Source organism: Schistocerca piceifrons, chromosome 2 (assembly GCF_021461385.2).
Source record: "Schistocerca piceifrons isolate TAMUIC-IGC-003096 chromosome 2, iqSchPice1.1, whole genome shotgun sequence".
Classification (NCBI taxonomy): Eukaryota; Metazoa; Arthropoda; class Insecta; order Orthoptera; family Acrididae; genus Schistocerca; species Schistocerca piceifrons.
The window spans coordinates 646,330,190-646,353,249 of NC_060139.1; positions in this window are offsets into that span (position 1 = coordinate 646,330,190).

The following is a 23,060-nucleotide window of genomic DNA, read 5'->3' on the forward strand; positions in this document are numbered from 1 at the left end:
TGGCTGGGGGAGCTGTGTAAGAAGGTCGGTGAGGGCCGCTTCATCACGAGCATCATGTGGGGGCAAGTAAAGTGAACATACAGTCAATGGATGACGCACGTGCACGGACACAGCGACGGCCTGTAAAGTCGTCGTAAGTGAGAGAGGCGAGGAGTGGTAGTCCGTCCTGACGAAAATACCGGCGCTGCCTCTAGCTCTCTCTCCACGCGGGTCATCCTTTTTGTGGAGCGTATAGCCTCGTATCTCAGGGGAGTATGATGGATGGAAATAAGTCTCCTGGAGACATAGACACAGTGGTCTATCCTGCGATAGTAGACAAAGTTCTTCCACATGCGGCCTGAACCCTTGCAAGTTCCACTGAAGTATGGGAGCCATCTATGATGGGGGTAGCACCTTCATCCTGTCTCTCCGACGAGGCGGGGAGACCGCAGCAGGTGGAGGGGCAGGCGTGGGGCGAGATGATTGCCCCACACATACATCGTACTCCGTCAACTCTGGGGAAGAGTCAGATGAAGCCTCACGTAAAACAACATCTGCATGGTCAGATGGTTTACCACGGGATTTGACCCGCTGTTGCTGCTGTACAGTAGCTTTCTGTGGTTTGGTGGACTTTAGGGGAGCTGATGTGGGAATGGTAATTAGCGCACTGGGCTTGGGAACAACCTCAGCTGTTGGAGGCGCGAGGGGCTGGACCACGTTCGCCACTGTACCTTTGTCTGCCATTCGAGTAGGGGTTACTGGCTCTGAAACACTGGCTGCGTTGCAAGTGCACTGACAGCTGCAGGTCTTAGTGCCAACACTCACCACCTCAGTCTGCGTTGAGGCATCGACTTTTGGAGTAGGCTTCTGTACCAGGGATGCAAAAGATGTAGCAATTGTGGGCGGTTGCATCGACTTATAAATCTTCTTTGCCTCAACATAGGGGATACGCTTGGTTGTTTTTATTTCCTGGACCTTGCGTTCCTCTAAAAATATTCGGCAGTCCCTACTCCAAACAGGGTGGTTCCCAGAGCAATTAATACATTTAGCCGGAGACGAGCAACCAACTCTTTCATGAGCAGCCTGACCACAGTTTCCACAAGTCGCTTCGCCTTTACAGCCTAAGGTGGTATGCCTAAAACGCTGGCATTTAAAACAGCGCATTGGTGTCGGGAAATAAGGCTTCACACTAAGGCGAAGGAAGCCAGCTTTAACATGTTCAGGAAGTTTTGTGCTACTGAAGGTCAGAATAAAGGAGTCTGATTTGACAAGAGTGCCATCAACCCTCTTCATGACGTGTTGGGCATCAACGATACCTTCTGGAGCCCAATCACGTTACAGTTCTTCCTTGGGAATATCAACTAGATCCCGGCATGTCACAACACCTTTGCTGTAGTTCAAGGTGCTGTGCAGTTCAGTGTCTATGGCATACTCTCCAAGGCATTTAGCAGATTGGAGGTTAGTTGCTTGCTGAGAAGTGGAAGTTTCCATTAGCAAGGTCCCATTACGTAAGCGCTTCACCGATTTTAAGGAGCCACAGATTCCTTCCAATCCCTTTTGTATATAGAAGGGCGAAACCTTCTCAAAACTACCCTCTTTCCGTTTCACAATGAGAAACACATTCGGATTACCAGAATGCATTCTGTTACCTAAGACTGGACTTTTTAAAGAAGCGCCGGAGTCAGGGGGACTGACTGCACGGGCCCTGTTAAGAGACTGGGTGTTAGAACCTTCCAGCGGCCCACCCTTGCCGCTGGGAGGAAGAAAAGAGGATTTCGAAGGATTCATCGCGGTCCCATGAGCAGCTAGGGAACTAGAAGTCCACCTAGACAGAGCCCCGAGTGCCTAGGTAAGCCTTATACAACTGAGGTGCGGCAGGTTCCCCAGAGGTTGCCCGCTATCGACTGTTCCACCTCAACAGCCATGCATCTCATCAGCGCGCAGCACACCTTGAGATTGAGGTTTTTTTATAGAGGTTTATTCCATCCTCGTGATCCGGGCGGTCAAGCCAAGATCCCCATTCCCTGAGACACACAACGTTCCACCGCCGCGCCGCACGGTGGTCGCTGAAGTATGCTCAGAGCTTACGGTGACAGGGGACTGGCGGCACTTACCAGTCCCCAGCTCAGGAACCCCAGGGTCGCCAAGCCCGTACCCAGCAAATGAATGCTGAGCCCCTGTGGGCCCCAATAGGTGCCTGTCGCAACTATGCTGCCGATTCATGGTACACCATAGCTGCCTCCCACATGTTGCTCGGCATTCACTTCTTTGCTTGCCCCATAAAGATGGCCGCTCACAACTGGAGCCGTATTTCTCACGGTTCGTCACGCCACCCGGCAATTACATCTTCTACAGCGTGTCGAACTGATCAATGTTCACATTTTGGCTAAAGCGTGGTATGTAGCCCAAGTGCTCAACGTCCCACCTCCGTTGGCACGCACGGTCAGCCAAGCAGCACAATGGCTGCTGTGGCGTGGTCATATTTTCAAGGTGAAACTTGCCACATGTACCCAGCCTTCGTCTCGCAGAGGACTAGGTCTCGTAGATGTCAGAAAGAAATATTCTGCCCTGCTTGTAAACCGACTTGCCAGCATTGTAGAGACCAGCCCTCGCAGTACGACGGCTGCCCTCTTCCGCGCCCATGAGCCCCTTTCTGACAGTGCACCGATCGATGTCTCGCGGATACCTTCAAAGCTTGCTGTATTCAAAGATTTTTCTTGTCCCGCAGTTATCATGTTTCACTAGCTCGCGACCGCAGGACGCGGTCTGCCACCTCTTTGTATCGTGAGATGATTGCTTTGCCACCACCGAATAACTTAGTCCGTCAATATCCCCACAACAACTGGGTTCTTGTTTGGCAAAACGTCAGCAACAAATTGTTACCGAAGGAAGTGCGAAGCACGTGGTATACGGTCATCACTCGCACTGGGACCACCAACGACCGACTGGCGACTATTCACCTAATTCCGTCCTCTAAGTGCGAGTACTGTGACGAATGGGGTACACTTGAGCATCGGTTTCTTTGCAGAACCACACGAGATGTGTGGGCTATTTCCTGCGACATGCTCGCACTCATTAACAGGACTGACAAACGGTCGTTGTCCCCGCTAACGGCTGTCATTCCCGACATTAAACCTTTTCCGCAATCTAAGCGAAATGCTACAGTGTGGATTTTAGGGCATACCACCTACGCTATATTTGCCAAAAATATAATTGATCCAGTCGACTTCTTGTTTTATCTGTGGGAGCGCCATCGAACGCTCCGGAGGACAGCCTCATATCAGCGGTGTTTTCAGCGCTTTTTGCAAATCCCCATTGAACAGCAATTTCGGAAAGTCGTCAATATGGCACCGACTGTTCTCCAACCTTACTGACGACGTCGATCATGGTCCTGAAATGTGAACAGATGTAATAGCGTGTTGACGTTACGAAAGCATTCGGAAACAGAAACATGAAGAAGAAACTAGAAACACATTGAAATGAAGAATAATGGAATACGGAAATACTTTCCTTTCTTCCTTTTCTTTGATTATTTTCATTATTTTCCTTTTCCTTTCTTTGAGATTGGAACACACTTTCGTTTATTTGAGTGAGCTATTTACTCCTTTTCGAGGGCTTAGTCTTCCTTTCTTTCATTTGGTATTTTGCTTTCTTCTTTCCTACGGAGATCGCTTGCTTTGAATTCTATGTTGTCAATTTTGCTCGCTCCTTTCCGTGAAGACAGCACTTTCCAACTATTCCATTCCCTTCACACTCCGTTCCAAGAGAGGTGTCTGTTTTTGGTTGCCAAACTATGTCCCATTTCATTTTTATCCCATTATGCAGAAATGGAGTTTGCTCATTTTTCTCTCAGGTTCGTTGCTTAAATTTCATGTCCTAGCAGAGTTGAGGGCTTCTAAGTTCTTCGTCTTTTGTTTTTCTTCTCCCACTGCACTTCTTGTCGTTCTCTTCCGGCAGGAAACGCTGAATTTATTTAGTTTTGGGGAGGTGTTTTCCTTTCCTTTGTAGCCCCAAGTATTATCTCGTCTTTCTACGGCCGACAGGCCCCAATGTTAAGTTCCACACTATTCATCATGCAACCTGGCAATTCATAAAAAAAACAAAAAACGCAAATAACAATAAAACAAAAATATATATATTTCAAAAAAATTAAAAAAAATTCAATACACCAAAAAAAAAAAACAGTTACCTACAACACAATCAGGAGGCGACTTGGAAACAGGTATGGGGGAGACATTATGGCCAGGCCTCGGGACATTCGACCCCTGCCCTCTTTGCCTCTGCTTGCCTGTTAAAGGAAAAAACTAAATAAAAGGTAATAAAAAGAGTTATAAAAAAATGAAAAAAGATAAAACAACAAAAAAAATCACATCCTCGTCGAAGAATTTTACGTAAAGCACGCGTTTGTGGTCACTCTTTCTCCATGTGAAACGCCACTCGGTAGTAACAACGAAGCGTGTGCGTGATAGCGTGTGTATGAAATACGAGACAAAACTGCCTATCAGATTGTAAGTAGGCTGTTTAGGTTTTTATATTGGTAACGCCCCCCATGAACCATGGACCTTGCCGTTGGTGGGGAGGCTTGCGTGCCTCATCGATACAGATAGCCGTACCGTAGGTGCAACCACAACGGAGGGGTATCTGTTGAGAGGCCAGACAAACGTGTGGTTCCTGAAGAGGGGCAGCAGCCTTTTCAATAGTTGCAAGGGCAACAGTCTGGATGATTGACTGATCTGGCCTTGTAACAATAACCAAAACGGCCTTGCTGTGCTGGTACTGCGAACGGCTGAAAGCAAGGGGAAACTACAGCCGTAATTTTTCCCGAGGGCATGCAGCTTTACTGTATGATTACATGATGATGGCGTCCTCTTGGGTAAAATATTCCGGAGGTAAAATAGTCCCCCATTCGGATCTCCGGGCGGGGACTACTCAGGAGGATGTCGTTATCAGGAGAAAGAAAACTGGCGTTCTACGGATCGGAGCGTGGAATGTCAGATCCCTTAATCGGGCAGGTAGGTTAGAAAATTTAAAAAGGGAAATGGATAGGTTAAAGTTAGATATGGTGGGAATTAGTGAAGTTCGGTGGCAGGAGGAACAAGACTTCTGGTCAGGTGATTACAGGGTTATAAACACAAAATCAAATAGGGGTAATGCAGGAGTAGGTTTAATAATGGATAGGAAAATAGGAATGCGGGTAAGCTACTACAAACAGCATAGTGAACGCATTATTGTGGCCAAGATAGACACGAAGCCCACACCTACTACAGTAGTACAAGTTTATATGCCAACTAGCTCTGCAGATGACGAAGAAATTGAAGAAATGTATGATGAAATAAAAGAAATTATTCAGATTGTGAAGGGAGACGAAAATTTAATAGTCATGGGTGACTGGAATTCGAGTGTAGGAAAAGGGAGAGAAGGAAACATAGTAGGTGAATATGGATTGGGGGACAGAATGAAAGAGGAAGCCGCCTGGTAGAATTTTGCACAGAGCACAACATAATCATAACTAACACTTGGTTTAAGAATCATGAAAGAAGGTTGTATACATGGAAGAACCCTGGAGATACTAAAAGGTATCAGATAGATTATATAATGGTAAGACAGAGATTTAGGAACCAGGTTTTAAATTGTAAGACATTTCCAGGGGCAGATGTGGACTCTGACCACAATCTATTGGTTATGACCTGTAGATTAAAACTGAAGAAACTGCAAAAAGGTGGGAATTTAAGGAGATGGGACCTGGATAAACTAAAAGAACCAGAGGTTGTACAGAGATTCAGGGAGAGCATAAGGGAGCAATTGACAGGAATGGGGGAAATAAATACAGTAGAAGAAGAATGGGTAGCTTTGAGGGATGAAGTAGTGAAGGCAGCAGAGGATCAAGTAGGTAAAAAGACGAGGGCTAGTAGAAATCCTTGGGTAACAGAAGAAATATTGAATTTAATTGATGAAAGGAGAAAATATAAAAATGCAGTAAGTGAAACAGGCAAAAAGGAATACAAACGTCTCAAAAATGAGATCGACAGGAAGTGCAAAATGGCTAAGCAGGGATGGCTAGAGGACAAATGTAAGGATGTAGAGGCCTATCTCACTAGGGGTAAGATAGATACCGCCTACAGGAAAATTAAAGAGACCTTTGGAGATAAGAGAACCACTTGTATGAATATCAAGAGCTCAGATGGAAACCCAGTTCTAAGCAAAGAAGGGAAAGCAGAAAGGTGGAAGGAGTATATAGAGGGTCTATACAAGGGCGATGTACTTGAGGACAATATTATGGAAATGGAGGAGGATGTAGATGAAGATGAAATGGGAGATACGATACTGCGTGAAGAGTTTGACAGAGCACTGAAAGACCTGAGTCGAAACAAGGCCCCTGGAGTAGACAATATTCCATTGGAACTACTGACGGCCGTGGGAGAGCCAGTCCTGACAAAACTCTACCACCTGCTGAGCAAGATGTATGAAACAGGCGAAATACCCTCAGACTTCAAGAAGAATATAATAATTCCAATCCCAAAGAAAGCAGGTGTTGACAGATGTGAAAATTACCGAACTATCAGCTTAATAAGTCACAGCTGCAAAATACTAACACGAATTCTTTACAGACGAATGGAAAAACTAGTAGAAGCCAACCTCGGGGAAGATCAGTTTGGATTCCGTAGAAACACTGGAACACGTGAGGCAATACTGACCTTACGACTTATCTTAGAAGAAAGATTAAGGAAAGGCAAACCTACGTTTCTAGCATTTGTAGACTTAGAGAAAGCTTTTGACAATGTTGACTGGAATACTCTCTTTCAAATTCTGAAGGTGGCAGGGGTAAAATACAGGGAGCGAAAGGCTATTTACAATTTGTACAGAAACCAGATGGCAGTTATAAGAGTCGAGGGACATGAAAGGGAAGCAGTGGTTGGGAAGGGAGTAAGACAGGGTTGTAGCCTCTCCCCGATGTTGTTCAATCTGTATATTGAGCAAGCAGTAAAGGAAACAAAAGAAAAATTCGGGGTAGGTATTAAAATTCATGGAGAAGAAATAAAAACTTTGACAGAATTACAATGTCATCGGCGAACCTCAGAGACAGCAAAGGACTTGGAAGAGCAGTTGAATGGAATGGACAGTGTCTTGAAAGGAGGATATAAGATGAACATCAACAGAAGCAAAACAAGGATAATGGAATGTAGTCTAATTAAGTCCGGTGATGCTGAGGGAATTAGATTAGAAAATGAGACACTTAAAGTAGTAAAGGAGTTTTGCTATTTGGGGAGCAAAATAACTGATGATGGTCGAAGTAGAGAGGATATAAAATGTAGGCTGGCAATGGCCAGGAAAGCGTTTCTGAAGAAGAGAAATTTGTTAACATCCAGTATTGATTTAAGTGTCAGGAAGTCATTTCTGAAAGCATTCGTATGGAGTGTAGCCATGTATGGAAGTGAAACATGGACGATAAATAGTTTGGACAAGAAGAGAATAGAAGATTTCGAAATGTGGTGCTACAGAAGAAGGCTGAAGATTAGATGGGTAGATCACATAACTAATGAGGAGGTATTGAATAGGATTGGGGAGGAGAGAAGTTTGTGGCACAACTTGACCAGAAGAAGGGATCGGTTGGTAGGACATGTTCTGAGGCATCAAGGGATCACCAATTTAGTATTGGAGGGCAGCGTGGAGGGTAAAAATCGTAGAGGGAGACCAAGAGATGAATACACTAAGCAGATTCAGAAGGATGTAGGTTGCAGTAGGTACTGGGAGATGAAAGAGCTTGCACAGGATAGAGTAGCATGGAGAGCTGCATCAAACCAGTCTCAGGACTGAAGACCACAACAACAACAACAACGTAGCGCTCTGTATGAAAATCACTGGCTGTGCTGTGTGAAGTCTGTGGCTAGTTTGCATTGTTGTCTGCCACTGTAGTGTTGGGCAGCTGGATGTTAACAGCGCGTAGCGAGGCACAGTTGGAGGTGAGCTGCCAGCAGTGGTGGATGTGGGGAGAGAAATGGCGGAGTTTCGAAATTTGTAAGAGTGGATGTCATCAACTGCTATATATATTATGACCTTTGAACACTATTAAGGTAAATACATTGTTTCTTCTCTATCAAAATCTTTCATTTGCTAACTACGCTTATCAGTAGTTAGTGCCTTCAGTAGTTTGAATCTTTTATTTAGCTGGCAGTAGTGGCGCTCGCTGTATTGCAGTAGCTTGAGTAACGAAGATTTTTGTGAGGTAAGTGATTTGTGAAAGGTATAGGTTAATGTTAGTCAGGGCCATTCTTTTGTAGGGATATCTGAAAGTCAGATTGCGTTGCGCTAAAAAAATATTGTGTGTCAGTTTAAGCACAGTCTTGTATAATTGTTCAAAGGGAACGTTTCATATGTCGACCCTTAGCCAAGGATACCTCACTGGAATCTTCTGATCTTTTTTATTGTAGTTTGTGTAATTAGTGTAGATTTTGTTTATTGCTAGCGCGTAATTGTGGAGAGAATCTCCTTTGTAGTTGCAGTCTTTCATAGTTGTACAGTAAAACAGGTGTGGCACGCATGTAGATTTGCACCAAGTATTTCGCAGCTGCGCTTCCAATTAACTAGATATTTTTTTCAGTGCTATGTTAATGTGTTCTCTTATTTTTGCTCTTCAAATTGTGTTTTTCTGTGTTGTGTGAAATATTGTGACATTAATGGCGTGTGAAAAACGTAATACTAGGCTCCAAAGTAAACTGAGAAATGACAGTGAAGACGAAACCAGTGTGTTAGCGCCACCATGTAATGAATTAACTAATATTCAAAGTAGTAATTTGGTAACTGTGCATAGGGAAATGGAGCGGGCGTCAAATAATGGTGTAGACAGTGAAACAGGTAGTGAACAGGGAAGCATTATCGATCGATCGGTCGGCAACAGCTCGCCTCACGAATCGGGAATGACAGAACACAATATTGCAAATACTGTAGACTCAGGTTTTGGGTTCTCACCGTTTTCTCAAATGAGTCAAGACACATTTTCCGCTTGTCAAAATGTGAATGTTGCCGGTGCAAATTCACTGCCGAAAAGCACTGAGGAACATGATTCAGACACCAGTGCATTGTTATTACAATTAATGCAACAAATGGGACAATAGCTTCAAAAGTTAGAGACAATGGAACAAAATCAGAGACAAACACAGCAAAAGCTTCAAAAGTTAGACACAATGGAACAAAATCTTCGGAAGTTTGACACCACACTTGAACAAACACGTGAAGATTTAACTACTGAGTTACATAACATTGAATCGAAATGTCAGAAAGTCTGTAATGACGTAAAAACACAAATTTGTGAGCATTTCCAACCTATTTTTTCGCGTCATGAAAATGCATTACAGAATCACGAAGCAGCCATAAAAGAACTGCAAACTATTGTTCATGAAAATCACGACACCTTGCAAGCTAAAATTGACTCAGTTGCATCTACCGATTCGGTTACGCAACTTGCAAAAACTCAGGAGAACTTAAAGGACACAGTAGATACGACTTCAATACAAATGGACACTCTGAAACTTGGTTCATAAAAACACACAGAGGAAATAATTTCACTAACGGATAAAGTAGCCGAACTTTCAGATCAGTTCACTAACTTATCTACAAAGGTAGATGATGATCTGAATGACACAAGACCTGTAGCCTTCACAGACACTGAAGAGTATGAACAAATTCGAAAATTCAAACAAAATCAAAATCAAGTCAATACACAGTACAAAAGAGAAATCCGGGAAGTACCAGTTCAGTTGGCACAAGTAATACAAGAATTACATATTTCAGAGGACATTTGCGCTCCAGTACGGGAAGAGGGACATAGAAATACGGAACTACCACAAAATAATAACACAGGACACTTCGGAAATTATGAAAGAAATTGGCAAGGCGCATTGGATTTTGAGATGGAACCGCCGAAACGAAGTAACAATGAGCGATGTGCAACTCGCCGACACGATGATTTTGGCTATAAGCTGTTCATTACTACACGTAAATTCAAAACATTTAAGAATTCTGACAACGACATTCATCCACAAGCATGGCTTCATCAATTCTCTCATTGTATTCCTCCCAACTAGTCATTGGAGCACAGGTTAGAATTCATGTGTGGCTACTTGGAGAATGAACCAGCTGTAAGAATGCGATCGGTCATTCACGATTGTCACAGTGAAGGAGAATTTTATCATGCCTTCCTCTCAGCGTATTGGTCTCAAGCTACACAAGACCGAGGAAAACATAGCATCATAATGATGAAACGTTTCGAACAATCTGAATTTTCCAGTCTTATGAAATATTTTGAAGACACGTTGCATAAGAATCAGTATCTTTCAAACCCATACAGCCCCTCAGAACTCATCCGCATTTGCTTAATCAAATTACCTGAACATTTACGACATATTATTTTGGCAGGACGTCGCAAAGACGACATTGAAGCTTTTCAGGGTCTCTTACAAGAATTAGAAATTGACACTGACAATCGCGGAACGCGAAAACAGGAACACAACAATTACAGGTCACATCCGTCGCAATTCCGCGATGAAAGAAATAATAACTGGACACGACAAGGCTATTCTCACAACGCAAATCGTGACCAAAACAGACACCACCCGTATGACAACCGTTGGCAGAGTAGTAATAATTACAGGGAAAGATCACCTCTCTGCGGTAATGACTATCACAGAGACAATCAGAGAAACAGACAATATGGGAACCAAAATAATGATTATCAAGGGAGACAGAATAACTTTAGATGCAATGGTCCAGCGCGCAGTTACGATTCAGGGAGAAATTCTCCACCACGTGACCGACAAGAAAGAAACTATGGAATCTGCCGACGTGACGACAGACGATATGATCGTAACGACAGACCTGAATTGCATCAGAACTGGCTGGATTCAAACACAGCAGGGCCCTCTCGACAAGGTGAATTTGTAGAAGTTAGGTCTCCAAATCCCAATAACGACGGGCGCCAACAAAGACACAATAGGCAATGACTCATACCACTGGCAACCACAAAACGTACTTATGAAACTGACGACGCAGCTGCCGTAGCTAGTAATTACGTAAAAATGGAAGACATTAGGGACATTTTACTCCAGGAACACGACGTAAAACATAACAACATTGCATATCCTGTGATTCACGTTACTGTAAATGACGTAAAATTTACGGCAGTACTTGACTCTGGCAGTCCCATTTCAGTAATTAGTGAAACAGCTTTTAGCAAATGCAACAAATCGAACGATTGCCCCACACTTCCGTTACGTAAGATTAAATTACAAGGTGAAATCACTGGAAAAAGTGTAGATGTACGCCAACAAACCAACTTAGAATTCATTTGTCAAAGCCACAGCTTCTCTATGAGCTTTCTTATTGTTCCATTATTGTCGACGGAAATTATAATGGGAGTAGACTTTTTGAATGAATACAAAGCAATCTTAAACTTTCACGATGCTGAAATAAGTTTAGAGAAAGAAGATAAGTCAATAGCTTTGAAATTTGAAGATTGGCTCTCAAACCATGACGAGGAAATTAATCGGCTTTACCTTCTGTTAGACAACAGTTCGGAATTTTCTACGGAACTAGACACTAACAATCACTCTGCAAGTACTGACAGGGATGATATCGACGGCGCATTTGACACTAATAAGTTAACTCAGAATAAAATTCAGACAAGTGAGAATTGTAATGACTCTGATAGGCAGGACCTTTTTGAGATTTTGCAAGCATATTCCACAGTTTTTACTCACAAAACAGGAACAATCAAGGGATTTCAATACCAATTTCGTGTTCGCGAGCATACTAAATTTTGTGTCAGACCATACGTAATTCCAGCACATTATAGGGACCGTGTTAAACAGAAATACAATCTATGCTTGACGAGGGCATTACTGAGCCTGCAGTAAGCTCATACAACAATTCATTACATGTTGTTGAGAAGAAAAATGGATCGATCAGGCTTGTCTTGGATTCGAGACAAATCAATACCATCATTATTCTTGAAACAGACAGGCCGCAAACGTTGGAAGAACTTCTTCAAAATTTTAATGGTGTAAAAGTGTTGTCTTCCATTGATCTCAGATCCAGCTTTTATCAGATCGAACTTCATCCAGAATGTAGAAAATACACAGCTTTCCTTTGTTTCGGCGTTTGTTATCAGTTTCGGAAACTTCCTTTTGGTTTGAACATTTCTTCGGCAGCATTCATTCGCGGGCTAAATTCCATATTACCTGAGTTCTTAAAACGTCACATCACCTTATATGTGGACGATATTCTAATAGCAGAAGCTTCATGGGAACAACATAATCGCATCCTCAACAGTTTGTTACCTATTTTTGCAGAATCTGGAATTACAGTTAACTTGGAAAAGTCTGAATTCGGTAGGTCAAACGTGAGGTTTTTGGGACATATTATTTCTTCTGAAGGCATTCAGCCGGATCCTGAAAAGTTAGAAGCAATCAGAGCTATTCCGGTTCCATCCACAAAAAAACAAGTCTGCAGTGTTCTAGGTCTCGTAATTTTTACCGTCTTTTCTGAATATTCAAATTCTTGTTACATCAAAACTTTGTTCTCTCACTGGAAAAAATACTATTTGGAACTGGGACGAACAAGCACAGTTGGAATTCAAGTCTTTGAAGGAATCGTTACTTAACGCGCCAATACTAGCTCATCCAGATCTGCCACAAGATTTCTGCCTTAGCACGGATTCTTCTAAAGTCGGTCTTGGTGCCCATTTATTTCAAGAAGCCATAGAAAACGACACTACCATTCAGAAAACCATTCCTTTTGCTAGCCAAGTGCTAACAAAAATCTGAAAAAAAATTATTCCGTTACTGAATTAGAAGCTTTAGCTATCGTTTGGGCATTTAACAAGTTCCATTTCTTTCTTTCTGGTAAGCACGTAAAAGTATACAGTGATCATCGTGCATTACAATTTCTTATGTCTTCAAAATTAAATCATGACAGGTCAAAACGTTGGGCATTGTTTCTGCAAGAATTCCACTTCACGATAGTCTACATTCCTGGCAAGGAGAACATTGTTGCGGACGCACTGTCACGCGCACCGGCTGGGCTTGAGAAAAGTAACACAGAAGGCAACCTCGAGAAAAATTTCAGTATTCTTTACATTCAGAAAGTCCTCTTGAAAACTTCATCACCACATCTTTAAAGGACATTGCTCATGAACAAGATAACGATCCGAATTGGAAAGACATCAAGAGCAAATGGCATGAAAAGACACACACACAGATTCGGCATTATTATCTGGTTAGAAACAACATACTGTTCAAACGCTGCACTGTTGATGACAAGCTATGGTTACTTTGCATTCCTGACGATTTTGTTAATAAGCTCATTTGGTACATTCATTTCAGCTAAACACATTTTGGCCCACGAAAATGTTATCATATTCTTCGAACGACTTGTTATTTTAACAATATGGAAAAGAGAATTCGAAGAGTCTTGTCTATTTGTAAACTTTGTCAAAAGGCGAAACCATCTACTATCTCCCATCGTGCTCCGCTGTTTCCTATTATTCCTTCTAAATTAAAAGAATTTGCTGCTGTTGATCTCTTGGGACCGCTTGTCAGAACATGTAATGGATTTTCGTACGTTTTAGTCGCTGTTGAACTTACTTCAAAATTTGTTTCTTTCACACCATTAAGTAAAGCCGCTGGACGGTCTGTATCCAACGCCTTTGTTAAAAATTTCTTACGTGAAGTTGGACACGTTAGTAAAGTCATTTCAGATAACGGACCGCAATTCGGATCTGCTGTTAGGTCACGCATGCTTCGGAATCATAAGATCAAACCTGTTTTTATTTCATTGTACTCACCACATTGTAACCCCTCCGAACGGTTTATGAAAGAAATCAATAAGCTTTGCAGACTTTATTGTCACAGAAAGCATCAGCATTGTGACAGATATTTACACTTATTTCAAAACGTGCTGAATGAAATGCCTCATGACTCCACTGCTTTACCACCTACTCTTGTACTGAAGAATGAAGAACCACTGAACAGAATCAGAGAGCTTGTACCTTTCCTGAATACACGTAAACTTCGACACAAAGACATAATTGATTTGGCTATTATAAATATAAAATCTGCAGCAGAAAAAAGGAGAAAACTACACAGTAAAGCAAATGCAAAGAAATTATATATTGGTCAGAAAGTTCTCTTTAAAGCTCTTTTATTGTCACATAAGAAGAAACACTTGAGTCACAAATTCTTTCTAGTTTACAATGGACCTTACAGAATCCAACGTATACCACATGATAATTGCGTTGAAGTTGAAACTCTGTGTACTAGGAAGAGTAAAGGTTTACACCACATTTCACATGTAAAACCGTTTATTGAAAGATAATCTGCTTTTTAACTTTGTCTTGGCCATATAACTTTTCACTTTACATTGCTAGTATGCTTTGTCAGACTTAGAATCTGTTAACATGCAACAATGTTTGAAGTTAAATATCCAGTCAAGAACCAAGAGAACTTATTTAAACAGAAATTACGAATGCATTGTTATTGTGAACAGACGACACAGTGTTATTGTGTGTGTACATTCTTGCTTGTTAGTCGCACGATTACGTAACGACTATAAGGCTCACATACTTAGAACATTTACCAATACTGCTAATGAGATTTTAATGCAACATTTTGGTTTACTTGAAAATACATTCTGGATTTAAAGTACTTTCTGTGAGATACCAGATGACACAGTGGTTAGTTTATGTGACAGCTACACGATTTTATCACGACGCTACTAATGGTGGTGGTGGTGGTGGTCGTTGGGATGTTTAAGGGGGACTAAACAGCGAAGGTCATCAGTCCCCCATTCCAAAAACAAGCGAGACAAAGTCGCAGAGCAGATAAAACCCCAAGGGGAAGGAGACTGCCCCCCCCCCCCCAGGTGCTAAAGATCACAAATTAGGCAACGAACACTACAGAAAAGAGTACGGACGAACACCAGACAGAAAGAAATAGAAGAGAAGAAGATGGCCGGAGACTGGTTGACTGACCATGACAACAAAAAAGGGAAAGAGTCAACCATCTCACGGCACACCAGAACAGCAACAGACACAAGGACAAAAGACACAGAAAGGGAAAGGTGCAGGACCTCCCTAAATCGAACCATAAAACGGACTACCACGGATAAAATTTAAAACGGTATCAGCCATGGAGGCATCGTCGGATAAAACCAAAGCCAAAGTGCCCGGGAGATTAAAAGACTGCCGGAGTGTGCGCAGTCGAGGACACTCCAGCAAAATGTGGCCGACCGTCAGCCGGGACCCACACTGACACAAGGGGGGATCCTCCTGACGTAACAGATGGCCGTGCGTCAGGTAGGTATGGCCGATGCGCAGCCGACACAGGACTACCGAGTCCCTGCGAGAAGCCCGCAGGGAGGAACGCCACACATCGGTCGTCCCCTTGACAGCCCGTAGTTTATTCGGGGCTGTCATGCCACGCCACTCAGCAGCCCACATCCCAAGTACCTTACGGCGCAACACCAGCTGCTGGTCGCGAGCCTTAAGGCCGATCTCCAAAGCTGGGGCGTCTATCGCCCCTTTGGCCAGCCTGTCAACACGTTCATTCCCCGGGATGCCAACGTGACCTGGCGTTCAAACAAAAACCACCGAACGACCAGAGTGGGTAATGGTGGAAACAGACTCCCGAATAGAGGACACCAGAGGAGAAGAGGGATAGCAGCGGTCGATGGCCTGGAGGCTGCTCAGGGAGTCACTGCAGATGACGACGGACGCATCTGAGCAGGATGATGATGATGATGATTAGTGTTTTAGGGCGCACAACAGCGAGGTTATCAGCGCCCGTTCCCAAAAGTTCAATTCAGAGCCGAATCGTGAGAGAAGTGGTATTGTTCAAATTGCAAGATGGGACACAGCACATCAAAACAGGGAGATAAAACTAAAAATAAAATAGCAGTACAAACAGGGAAAAATAAGTAACTGTGGCTGAGTGACCACTTACAAAAAATGGGTGACCAAACCACTGGACAGCACATTAAGACTTCAATCCCAATATTTTGTGAAGAAGGCCAGACATCACACAAAAACGTAAAACTCTAGTGACACTCGCCTCATTATTAGTTAAAAGAGAGGGTAGGTCTGGTGGGAAACTGAAATCTTCCCTCAAACCTGCATATAAAACACACTCAGTTAAAATATGCCGTATCGACAACTGTGCCCCACATGTCTGACACGTTGGTGGCTCCTCACGACGTAACAGAAAACCATGTGTCAGAGGACAATGTCCTATTCTAAGCCGTGTAAGGGCTACTTCCTCAGCGCGTCGTTGTCGGAAGGAGGTGAGCCACGGTCGGACAGAATCCTTCACCGCTCGCAACTTATTATCCCTCACGTCCAGCCACTGAGCCTCCCACCAACGCATGACCTTCCGAGTCACGAAAGACATAATGGCCTGCAGGGGGACGGAACAGCGAGCAGGAGGTGGGATGGAGCAAGCCTCCTTGGCAGCCGCATCTGCAAGTTCATTTCCAGGAATCCCTATGTGCCCTGGAACCCAGCAGAAAATCACATCCTTACCCTGCTGTTGCAAGAGCAGGAGTGCGTCCTGCACCTCTTGCACCATCCGATCTGCTGGGTACATTTGTTGAAGAGCGTGGAGAGCACTTTGGGAATCGGAGCAGATGATGAATTTCGTGCCACGATTGCGGCGCATATGCTCTAATGCTTGCAGAATGGCAAACAGTTCTGCATAGTAAACTGAGAACTGCTCTGGGAGCCCTATCCGATGGACAGTATCGGGAAACACAGCAGAGCAGCCCATAAAATCCCCCTGTTTAGAACCATCCGTGTAAACAGGAGTAAAATCGGAATGGCGTTCTAAAATCTCAGTAAGTTTAATGTTAAAAAGGTGGTCCGGGGTACAATACTTCCTGTAAGCAGCCAGATCAAGAAGTAATCTTGGCCTTTGTAGTCGCCAGGGAGATCCCCTACTCCATCCCTGGTGGAGGACTTTAATGCCCTCCAGGTGTACCGACTCGAGACTCTCCTTTGCACGGATGCCAAACGGCTTTGTCGCCGCCGGACGGTGGCGGAAGAGACGTGCCAGTGCCGGCTGGGAAAAGGTGTCGGACGCCAATGAAAGAGGAGTGGACTTGGCCCTGTACGCGTGCTGTACCACGAGGAGAAGACGCCGAATGGACAGCGGAGGCTCTCCCGCCTCGACACACAGACTAGCAACCGGACTCGTGCGATAAGCCCCCGTTGAAAGCCTAATACCCTCATGGTGAATCACATCCAACATTTTGAGGTAGGAAGGTTTTGCAGAGCCATAAGCTTGACATCCGTATTCCAGTCGAGGTCGCACAAAGGCCTTATAAAGTTGGAGCAGACGTGCCCTGTCAGCGCCCCAGGATCTATGACTGACGCATCTAAGGACGTTTAAAGCCTTGAAACAGCGGACCTTTAGATCCTTTAAGTGTGGCAACCATGTGAGCTTCTCATCAAAAATAAGCCCGAGATATTTCACTTTTTCCATAAAGGGGAGAACAGTGTCTCCTAGTTTTAAAACAGGGAGATTAAAAAGAGAACGGGAACGGTTAAAATCTACACAAATGGTCTTCTCCAAAAAGAATTTAAAGCCCGTGGTCTTAGACCACTTCTCCAATCGCACGAGTGTCAGCTGTAATTGGCGTGTAGCAGCTGTGACGGAGGAAGACGCACAGAAAATGGAGAAATCGTCCACAAACAAGGAGCACTGCACGGGCCGGCGCACTGTGGACGCAATACTATTGATGGCAATTGCGAAAGCTGTCACACTGAGGACACTTCCTTGAGGGACACCGTTCTCCTGCTTAAAACGGTCAGACAGGACATTCCCAACCTTATACTGAAAATACCTGTCCGACAGAAAGGATCGGATGAGTGTGGGTAAACGCCCACGGAAACCCCACTCATAAAGCTGCCGCAAAATGGTATGCCTCCAGGTAGTATCGTACGCCTTCTCCAGGTCGAAGAAAACCCCGATAAGGTGTTGCTTACGGAGGAAAGCATCTTGTATTGCTGTTTCGAGTAGGATCAGGTTATCTAGGGTGGAATGATACCTCCTGAATCCACACTGGCAGCGGGTAAGTAAGGATCTAGATTCGAGAACCCACACCAGGCGCCTATTGACCATACGCTCAAATGTCTTTCCGACGCAGCTCGTGAGACTAATGCTATGGTAGCTACTGGGTTCGGTCCGATCCTTCCCTGGTTTTAAAAGCGGAATTAAAATCGATTCTTTCCACGAACTAGGAAAGTCGCCGGTCTTCCAGATTTCATTAAAAAGTTGAAGGAGGACTTCCTTTGACCGCAGATCCAACTGCTGCAGCATGCTATACGATATCAGGTCTGGACCAGGGGCGGTATCCCGAGATACGGACAGTGCAGAGTCCAACTCCCACAAAGAGAAAGGCTGGTTGTATTCCTCAGTGTTCTGTGAACGGAAATCAAAACCAGCCCTCTCCTGTGTACCCCGATAGCGCAGAAATTCGGGGTCCTGGCTAGAATCGGCCGTAATAGTTTGAAAAGATTCTGCCAACGCCCGGGCGATGTCTCTCGGAGATGTTAGGAGACACCCCCGCTCACGTATAGCGGCTAGTGGCGGTCGACAGTATCGCCTTGAGATCCTCCTAATGGCTTCCCATACTTTGCTTGAAGATGTGGACCTATTGATGGAGTTCAGGAACTCACGCCAAGACCTCCGTTTACTCTCCTGAACGATTTTCCGCGCCCGCGCCCGTGCTATCCGGAAAGTTGTCAGATGCGCAGCAGTGGGGCACCGACGGAATCTCCTCAAAGCCGCCCGCCTGTCTCTGATGGCGGTACGACAGTCGTCATTCCACCAAGGGACAGGCTGCCTCACAGGTGTTCCCTTTGACTTTGGTATGGATACATCAGCGGCATGGTGCATCACCGCCGTAATGTGATCCACCCAATCCTGGACGCCTTCACACCGTTCAAAAACAGCCAACTGCCGGTAGAGCGTCCAGTTCCCCTTCCGGAACAACCATTTCGGCGGCTGTGCGACACGACCCATTTCAACTGGCAGATGGAGCCAGATAGGGTAATGGTCGTTGCCATGAAGGTCGTCGTCGACGACCCACTGAGCAATGTCCGCAAGCACAGGCGAACAAATAGAGAGGTCTATGGCAGAAGACGAACCTGAAGCGGTGCTAAAATGCGTGGCCTGACCTGTGTTCAGCAGTATGACGTCGGAAGTCCTGAGCAACGGCTCAATCATCTGGCCTCTGGGGCAGGTTTTGTTGGAACCCCATAACGCATTATGAGCATTAAAGTCTCCTAAAATGAGAAAGGGACGGGGTAGCTGATCAATGAGCCGTGCGAGGGCTTCACTGTCAATGAGCTCAGCGGGTGGTAAGTACACGGAGCACACTGTAACATGAACCTGGGCCAGGATCCGAGCTGCAACCGCTTGTAGCGTCGTGGTTAAGGTCACAGGTGAGGAGTGGAATGTGTCCTTAATGAACACTGCCACCCCACCCTGAGCCCTATTACCAGTCAGGTCGTCTTGCCTGTACATGCGATATCCCGTAAGTACAGGCGTGTCAGTCGCTTTAAAATGTGTCTCTTGCAAAGAGATGCAAATGGGGTTTGCCTGTACTAACAGCCGCAATTCTGCAAGGCGAGGTCTGACTCCATTCAGATTCCACTGAAGTATGGGAGCCATATCAGCGTTTCGGTTTAGATTTCCCCCTGTCTTTGCGCCGCGCTGGTGAGGCACTTGTAGAGCGAGTGGCAGCAGAGGGGCTGCCAGGTTCTGGGGAAGAGGTATCAAAATCCATGACGATGTCCTCCTCATCAGTCAGGGATGCCATGACGACATCTGATGGTGCCTTTGGCAGGCGTGACGTCAAACGCCGTGCCCCTTTCCCTGGTCCTGTTTTCTTTGTGGAAGCTGGGGATGGGGGAAGTGGAGAGGCACTCTGTTTCTGGAGGGCCTTCGAAGGTTTCACTGGAGCTGTCTCTGCAATAGCGGTGGGTGCAGGCGGAGCAGCCTGAATAGCGATATCGTTAGTGGGAGTGCTCTGGCAAGTACAAACACAGGTACAGGTATTGGTGGAGGATACTGCGACGCTGGACATGGTCTGCGTCGAAGCGTCGACTCGCGACGCACGGTTGTGCACCAAGGAGGCATAGGACGTGGCAAAGACAGGGGGTTTTGTAGCCCTATACTCTTTTTTGGCTTCCACATAAGGTAGCCTCTTTGTCACCTTGATCTCCTGAATTTTTCGTTCTTCCGCAAAGACGGGGCAGTCTCTGCTCCAGACGGGATGGCTCCCAGAGCAGTTTATACACAGCGCTGGAGATGTGCAGTTGGTCCCAGCTTCATGGGCTGCCTTGCCACAGATACCGCAGGTTGGTTTACCCCCACAACTCATGGTCGTATGGCCAAATCGCTGACATTTGAAACAGCGCATAGGGTTAGGTATGTAAGGCCGAACCCTAAGTCTGAGGAAACCAGCCAGAACGTATTCAGGTAAGACAGGCGAATTGAAAGTCACAATGAAAGTGGCAGATTTCTCTGTGACGCCATTATTTCTACGTGTCCTTTGTTCCACGTCTACAATCCCCTGTGTTGCCCATTCTTGCTTCAGCTCGTCGACATCGATATCCATTAAATCACGGCAGGTGACAACGCCTTTACTGGAGTTGAGGGAATTGTGCAACTCGACAGTTATATCATACTCGCCTAACTTGGGTGACTTCCGAAGCAGCTCCACTTGCGATGCCCTAGTAGTCTCAACTAACAGGGTACCATTCCTCAGGCGTTTGATAGATTTCAGTGTACCTGCGAGTCCTTCTAAACCTTTATGTATGTAGAAAGGAGACACTTTTTCAAATGAGCCCTCCTTCCTCTTAATCACGATGAAAACATTGTCAGTTACGACTCCATGAGCCCTGTTACTCTTTTCCATCTGCATATCTGGAGGACTAGCCTCCCTCATGCGCTTGACTGATTGCGAAGTTGGTGAAGGGAAATACGTGGTTGCCATGTGCGTCCCACGAGCAGCTAGGGAACGAAACATCAGCCCAGACAGAGCCCCGCATGCCTGGGTAAGCCTTATACAACTGAGGTGCGGCAGGTTCCCCAGAGGTTGCCCGCTATCGACTGTTCCACCTCAACAGCCATGCATCTCATCAGCGCGCAGCACACCTTGAGATTGAGGGGTTTTTTATAGAGGTTTATTCCATCCTCACGATCCGGGCGGTCAAGCCAAGATCCCCATTCACTGAGACACACAACGTTCCACCGCCGCGCCGCACGGTGGTCGCTGAAGCATGCTCAGAGGTTACGGTGACAGGGGACGGGCGGCGCTTACCAGTCCCCAGCTCAGGAACCCCGGGGTCGCCAAGCCCGTACCCAGCAAAGGAACGCTGAGCCCCTGGGGGCTCTGAGCAGGAACGCATTTGCTCAAGAGCTCGCAAGATGGCCACCAGCTCTGCAGTAAAAATACTGCTGCCAGCCGGCAAGGAGCGTTGCTCAACATGGGCAGCGTGAGCAAAAGCGTAGGCAGTGCGGTGGTGGTGGTTGTTGGATGTTTAAGGGGGACGAAACAGCGAAGGTCATCAGTCCCCCATTCCAAAATCAGGCGAGCCGAAAATCTAGGAAGCAGATAAAAACCAAAGGGGGAGGAGACGTCCCCCCAGGCGCTAAAAGCACACAAATGCAGCAACAAACACTACAGACAAGGACAGAGGAACATCAGACAGAAATAAACAGAAGAAAGGAAGATGGCCGGAGACTGGTTGACTGACCACGAGATCAAAAATGGGAAAGAGTCAACCATCTCACAGCACACCAGAACAGCAACAGACACAAGGACAATAGACACAGAAAGGGAAAGGCGCAGGACCTCCCTAAATCGAACCATAAAACGGACTACCACGAATAAAATTTAAAACGGTATCAGCCATGGAGGCATCGTCGGATAAAACCAAAGCCAAAGTGCCCGGGAGATTAAAAGATTGCCGGAGTGTGCGCAGTCGAGGACACTCCAGCAAAATGTGGCCGACCGTCAGCCGGGACCCACACTGACACAAGGGGGGATCCTCCTGACGCAACAGATGGCCGTGCGTCAGGTAGGTATGGCCGATGCGCAGCCGACACAGGACTACCGAGTCCCTGCGAGAAGCCCGCAGGGAGGAACGCCACACATCGGTCGTCCCCTTGACAGCCCGTAGTTTATTCGGGGCTGTCATGCCACGCCACTCAGCAGCCCACATCCCAAGTACCTTACGGCGCAACACCAGCTGCTGGTCGCGAGCCGTAAGGCCGATCTCCAAAGCTGGGGCGGCTATCGCCCCTTTGGCCAGCCTGTCTACACGTTCGTTCCCTGGGATGCCAACATGACCGGGCGTCCAAACCAGGACCACTGAACCACCAGAACGGGCAATGGCGGAAACAGCCTCCTGAATGGAGGACACCAGAGGAGAGGAGGGATAGCAGCGGTCGATGGCCTGAAGGCTGCTCAGGGAGTCACTGCAGATGACAACGGACCTACCTGAGCAGAAACGCATGTGCTCAAGAGCGCGCAAGATGGCCACCAGCTCTGCAGTAAAAATACTGCAGCCAGCTGGCAAGGAGCGTTGCTCAATATGGTCAGAGTGAGCAAAGGCGTAGGCAGTGCGACCATCAACCAGGGAACTATCAGTGTAGACTGGCTCACAGCCCGGAAATGATTCGAGGAGCGCAAGAAAACGGCGACGGAGGGCCACAGGCGGAACCGAGTCCTTAGGGCCCTGTGCCAAATCCAGACGGACAGACGGCCGGGACAAACACCAGGGAGGCGTAGGTGTATGGACCCGGAAGGGAGGCAGAAGAGGGAATGACCCCAGTTCTGACAGCAGGGACTGGACACGGACAGCTACGGAAAGCCCAGACCTAGGTCGCCGTTCGGGCAGATGGAGGACCATGGCAGGGAAAAGCAGGCGACGATTGGGATGGCCTGGCGAGCAATGCACGTGGACAGCATAGTCGACAAGCAGACGATGGCGGCGAATCCGCAGTGGGGGAACCCCGGCCTCCACC